The sequence below is a fragment of the Mus caroli genome, chromosome 10 (genome assembly GCF_900094665.2).
Source record: "Mus caroli chromosome 10, CAROLI_EIJ_v1.1, whole genome shotgun sequence".
Lineage (NCBI taxonomy): Eukaryota > Metazoa > Chordata > Mammalia > Rodentia > Muridae > Mus > Mus caroli.
Genome location: NC_034579.1, coordinates 110,372,693 through 110,379,168, shown reverse-complemented (window position 1 = coordinate 110,379,168; position 6,476 = coordinate 110,372,693). Strand labels below are relative to the sequence as shown.

At 45.8% G+C, this 6,476-nt stretch overlaps 1 pseudogene; it reads right to left on the bottom strand.

The window, feature by feature from the left end:
• Positions 1-2,441: 2,441 nt before the first annotated feature.
• Positions 2,442-4,211, bottom strand: LOC110303838 (annotated as a pseudogene).
• Between the last annotated feature and the right edge of the window lie 2,265 nt (positions 4,212-6,476).

Below are 6,476 nucleotides of genomic sequence, written 5' to 3'. Positions count from 1 at the left end.
CAGAGATGGGAGGACCCTGGAGCTTCTTGGCTAGCCACTGTACCTCCTCAGTGAGTTCCAGGTTCTGTAAGGGACCTTGTCTGAAATGAAACAATATAATAGAGTACTAGATAGATGTTTAAGATAATAGATACCTAAAGACAGAAGAGCACTAGAGAGTGACACCCAACGTGTGCATCATATTCACCCACTGGCTGCTGTGTTGAAATATCACTATTGTGTGAGATACCTTGGGATGAAGAAAGAGTTGATGAGTCGTATCCTGTGCTAGTGTTTTCACCAGTGCCTGGGTGGGGAAGTGAAGCTCAAACCTGGGCTCTGAGACCCCTAGAAGATGGACTCCATTGTGGCTTCAGTGAGATCAATGATGGGTAATGGACGAGGCACCAAATTTTCAGCTCTGCTGCATCCTTGCTTTCCAGATATCAGGTTATTTCCCTACATGCAAAAATCTGCTCAGCTCTGGGTTTATGAAATTCAGTAAAATATACAACTGTAAGAGCAAAGGTTACTCTGCTCATTTGGAATGGATTCTGGCAAGCCATCTCAGATAAAGATACAAATGTGTTCTTTGTTCGTTTCCATGAACAGGCATTGTACTGCTTTGAGACCCAGTCTACATCAGCAAAAATAAGAATGCGTGTTTCTGATAGGTGTTGGCTTTGCAAAACTGGGTAAATAAGACCCACATTTCCTATAACCCATGAGCACACAAGCAACGCATTCTTCAGCTCAGGATGGAGACATTTATTTTTGGCAATCTTGGTTCTCTCTGTATTAGCTTCACAGATTTCCCTCTGTCAGATGTCGATGTTGGATGACCCTAAATAAAAAGGATCTAGAGAAAAGGAGGGACTGATGTCCAGCTATGAATCCCTGTAAATATTTATGAGATGATTATACCATCTTTGGAGATTTATTTTGGAAATTGTGTGTGTGTTGCTCCTCTTTAAATGGTGGGTGATGGTGTTTGTTTGGTTTTTGTGATACTATGCCAAAACGTAAAGAGAGAATGGTCCTTCTTTCTCTGTATGACTCCTCTCCTTGCAGAACAGAGAGCCTTGCACTGTGAAACCAGTGACCCAGGCACCACACCAGATGGATGCTTTACAGGGCCAAGCAGGAAATGAAGACGGGAGACCCTGCAACACTGTGCTTATAATTTGTCTTCTAAATTCATTGATATTTGCTCTCCATGTTGAGATATTGGAAGAGATTGGTGCTCTGTTCCCTTGGGTGGATCAATCTAGTCATGTGACTTTTTTTTTTTTTTTTTTTTTTTTTTAAATAGCAGGCTTAGCCTGGTCAGGGCTGGTACCACCTTGAGGTACCACACACACATAAGAAGGCCATTGACAATTGTGGTCCCCTCAACCTTCAATGTCTGAAACTGTGAGGTTAAATGAACATCTTTTCTTCGTGTTAGCTAGTCTGCATAATGGTGTTGTTATCAGCAGGGTGTAGAAAAAGGTGGGCTCCTTGTATAAAAATTAATCATTTCAGGGTGGCACTGGTAGAATATTGAACCAAGCATAGTAGTGTATAAGCCTGGGACTCATTTGACTGTACTGGTTATAGGCCTGAAGCTGGCCTGGCCTATGTCCTTATTTCAAAATCTTAAAATATGGCTTCTTCAGGGGGATGAACCATTGTGAATCTGCCTGTTGCTGTGTGAAGAGCAGGTAAAAAGAACAACCCACTTCTAGTTACTCAGGCTGATTGTTTGAACAATTGAAGGAGGAAACCAAGCTTTTCACAGAATTGCTGCCCCTGAGTGAGAGAAGAGAGGATGTGAAGACAGGGTCCAAGTATAAGGAAACGTGAAGAAATTGTCTTAGCAGATAGACATGTAAAGATAGCATCCTCATGTAAGGATTTCCCCTGATGATGCTGTCTAACTTAAACTCAAATTCTTTTGGGCAGGGACTTCAGAATCACTTCGAAGTATCAGCCCCAAATATTTATAGATCTGTACTAAGCCATACAAGCATTTCAGTGCTGCTTGTTCTGTCGATGCCTGGGGTCCCCACAGACACCTGGGGACCACATAACTGGCACAGTTCTTGGATTTGCTACAGACTCAGCTTCTTCACTCTCCAATGGAAAAGTAGAATAAGTAGTAACTAAACATTTTTAAGTGTTTTCATTGTTTCAAATTAGCGAGTGTGTGAGGCACTAGTAGGATATTTTGAGGAAGTATGTTTTTGTGGCTCTCCTTCTTCCCTACCTACCCTGCTCCCCACTAATCTACTCTTTGTAGCCTCCCTTCCAGACTCCTTTCCTCTTCCAAGTCCCATTTGTGATTTTGCCCATCCCCGGCCTATTCTCCTCCCCTAAAGCTCTGCTCTCTCCATCTCTTTATTGCCAGGTAAACAAGTAAAACGGAAGCACCAGGGCAGAACCAGAAGAAGAGGAAGTCAAGACTGAAAGGCAAGTCTATTTCAAGAGAGGCAAAGAAACAGAAAGAATGTGACACAGCTGTCAGTCACCAGCCACCACAAAGCACCACACTGCAGGCCCCAAGCTGTATGCTCTCCAGAAATCTGCAGCTGGAACACACTATGACTGCGTGATGATCTCTTATTCTGGGCAGTGTGGGCCACAGCCCGGTTCTGATGAGCCAAATGGAGCAGAGCCTCCACCTCTTTCTCATAGGAAACAGGGACATATAGTGCATTGGTGATAGTAAACTCCTCATTCCCTGGGCTTGCCCAACGAATCTCACACTCACCCCCTTGTCCCTTGCGGGGCCCAGTAGCTAGCAGGTCTCGAACGGTCTCATTGTAGATCTCTACATAATTCGCCACAAAACTGTATGTCCAGCCCTGGCCACTCATCTCTTGGGCCACAGAGAACAGATGCCGCATGACCTGAGGGATCAGCCCTTCCAATTGGGGATCTCCCCTAGGCCCACCTTCCATAGTGAAGGTCTTGCCACTGCCTGTCTGTCCATAGGCAAAAATGTACACAGAGTAGCCATCCAGTGCTGACTGGACAAGCATGGAGATCTCCTCAAACACTTCCTCCTGCTGCTTCCTGGCAGGAACACCCAATCAAAGGAGAAATCATGGAGGGTAGTGGGTGCCGGTGCCCCAGTCAGGGTGGAGCGCTGATCATCAGACCGTGAGAGGCTAAGGCGAGTTGGGGGATCAGAGGGTCCAGCAGGGCCAGGAGGAAACACGAGGAAGCCAGGAGATGGAGTGGATTCCCCTGTGAGGACAGGGCACACGTGGCAGAACACCCGGATATTGCCCTTCAGTTCCTGCAGCTGGTTGTGGAGTCACCGGCGTTCCATCTCTAACTCATAGAGCGGGTCTCCTTGCTCAGCCAGTAGGGTCACCTGGGCTTCAGTCTTCTGCCGAAGAAATACCGCCTCTTCTTGGCTGCTTGACAGAGCTGCTTCTGCGGCCTGAAACCACCTCTCCTGCTCCTCCAGTTGGGTGCTCAGTGTGCTCTGCTCCTCCTGTAATTGCAGCCGTTCTCTCTGAAGCTTCTGAACCAGTCTTTCCATGGTACCCAGACATTCCTCCAGTTCCAAGACACCGGCACTCAGTGTCTCCAGCCTCTGCTGTTCCTGCTCACCTCGGTTGTGTACACTGGCCAGCTACCCTTCCAGGGTGTTTCGATCTGTCCCCAGGGTCGTGGCCTGCTCCTGGACCTCTCTGAGTTGCTTCCGAAGCCCCCGGTTCTCCCGTTCCAGCGTTTGAGTCTTCTAATGATAGCGTTTCAACTCTTCATTGAGGTCACACAACCGGCCCATCAGGTCCCAGGCAGGGTGTTTGCCAGGTCTCTTCCTTACCACCACAGGATCAGTGGATGTGCCAGGCTTCTGGGCAGGAGCAGCGGGAGCTGGCTTCTGGTTCCTCAGCACTGAACCAACAGTAGAGCACCCATGAGGTCCTGTCTTCTTAGGGCCTTTCTGAGCTGCAATGTGGCCCTGGGTCTGTGACACTGTGCTGAGGAGTGGTCTTCTGGGACAGGATGTGTCAACTTTGGTCACTGCACCCATGCCTCGTGTCCGTTTCTTTGCGGGCTCCAAGGCATCCTCCATCTGGTCAGGACGCCTCTTGAACCTGCTTGCTGACACGAGAAGTTGGGAGGAGGACTTGACCAGGGTTGTCTTCAGCTCTATGTTCCTCTTCACTTCCAACAAAGGTGGTCTCTGCACCTGCACATCCATGGTGGTCTGCACAGGACGGGATGCAAAGGCAGCAGGCAGGGTGCTGGTGCCCCGAGACCCATGTCCTCTCAAGGGCTCGTGCTGCAAAACGCCAGAGCCAGGCCATCCAGGAGCCAGGCCAATCTGCCACACCAATCCCCCACACCTGCCACTTTAGAATTTCTGTTCGTTCTTTTCTACACAAGATCCTACTATGTAGCCCCACCTGGCTTTTCAGCACAAAATAATTGTTAAGCCAAAGTGGCAATTTTTGGGTGTTAACATTCTTTCTACCTTTACCAGATTTTGTTAATATGCTTAATGACTGATGAACACTATAGTTCGTAGTCCTTTTCTTCTTCCTCTTCCTCCTCTTTGTAAATACTTCCGAAGTGGTCCATCAAGATGCCCTCCTACCCTACACCCCCAAGAAAAAGAACAATGGTGTCTGCAAAAGGTTGTCCTTCTGGGTACAATTTGTCTGTTGTTAACAACACAATATTATTTTTGCCTTGAAAGCAAAATAAATTAACAGAAAAATGATAATTCAATGAGAAAGGTATCATGATATTTACAAGTTCTAGGGGCTCTGCCTCTAAAGGAAGCTGAGCAGTGATCTTGATTAGTAGCTCATTTTCAGCATGCTAGTGTGGAACCAGCAGCAGTAATAGGAGCTTTGGAAAGCAGATATTTGATTTTGAAAATTTTTTTCTTTCATTTTTTATTATTTATTATAGATAGATATTTTATTGTATATTTATAAATAAATATATATTAAATAAATATTAAATATCACACATATATATATTATTTTTGTTTATGTGCCACTGTGTGTGTGTGTGTAGGTAGGTATAGGTGAGTGCATACCATGCATGTGCAGGTACCTGCAGAGTACAAAAGAGGGCTTCAGACCCTCTGCATCTAGACTTACAGGCCTTTGTGACTTACTGGGCATGGGTGCTGGGAATTGAGTATAGGTCTTCTGGAAGAGAGGTACACGCCCTTAACTGCTAAGCTGTCTCTGCTTCTCCACCCCCAGACTTCTTGTTAATTCATGTTAATTCTTGTTAATTCTTCTTGGAATTCATGGAGCTTGAAGTTCAGAAGGTGTCCTTATGTCTAGGTGATAGTGGCAACAAGATTCAGGAACAACTCGTGCTATGCAGCTCCTGGCTTCTCTGTCCTTTGCTTCATTTTTTTCTTCATCTCATCCACTTTGGTTTGAAATGTGTGAGACTTCATCATTATGTAAAGCCTCTGAGTAAGGGAAATATAAACCTGCACTATATAGAACATTTCCTGTCCCGATTAAGAAGAGAAGGCATGACTCATTTGTGGTAAAATGACAATGGGAGAGACTCAGTAGACTGAAGTGGAACACTTTATTGATATAAAGCAAGTGAACAGACTTACCACGTATTGATGGTTTATTGGTGAGGACCTAGCAGAGAGAGGTATTCAGTTGAAAGGAAGTGTCAGGAGCTGGAAGCAGAGTTGAACAGAATTAATTTGGATGTGAGTTTGTGCTCATGATTGCAAAGCAATGCAGAAAAGCCGCTAACAGATACATGGGCTATTCGTGAGGAATGTCTGAGCTGGGCTGTTTTGCTGAGTGTGTTGGGAAAGGCACAGTGAGGTGAGACTCTCTGTATTGTCACTGTGTTGGAAAACATGGCAACACTAAGATCTCTGGTGTCTTTTGGAACAGTTCCAAAAGACATTGGATCTTTTTCCATAGCAGAAACTACAAATTCTTTCAAGGCAAGTATGCTTACCTAGGTGACATCCTGGACTTTAAGTAGGGGGACACTCTGACTGAAAACCTAGTAGACTTTTAGATCAATTTGGACCTCTTTAAAAGAAGTGTTTGGACCTGTCTCCTTAGCACAGAAAACAGTCTTGTAAATGAGGTGTCTGTGGGGTTGGAAGATGGCTCAGCAGTTAAGAGTGCTCATTGCTTTTCCAGAGGACCCAACTTCAATTCCCAGAACCTGAGTTACCTGTAACCTAGCTCCAAGGGGAATGGAAAGCTCTTGTCTCCTTAGGCACACTCACACATGTGCACCTACCCACACACAGATCCATAGACATTAAGGAATCTGAAGTCACTGACTTTCCCTGGCCGAATCTCTGAAAGATGAAGTTGTAAAGATGGTGCCAGTGCAGAAGCAGACTCAAACCAGACGGTGGACCAGGTTCAAGGCTTTGTGGCTGTTGGGGAGTGTTGGCTCAGGTCATGTTGCTCTTGGTGTTAAGTGTGCCAGGGAGGTAGCCACTGCCATCTGAGAGGCAATTGTGTTTGCCAAACTTTCCATTC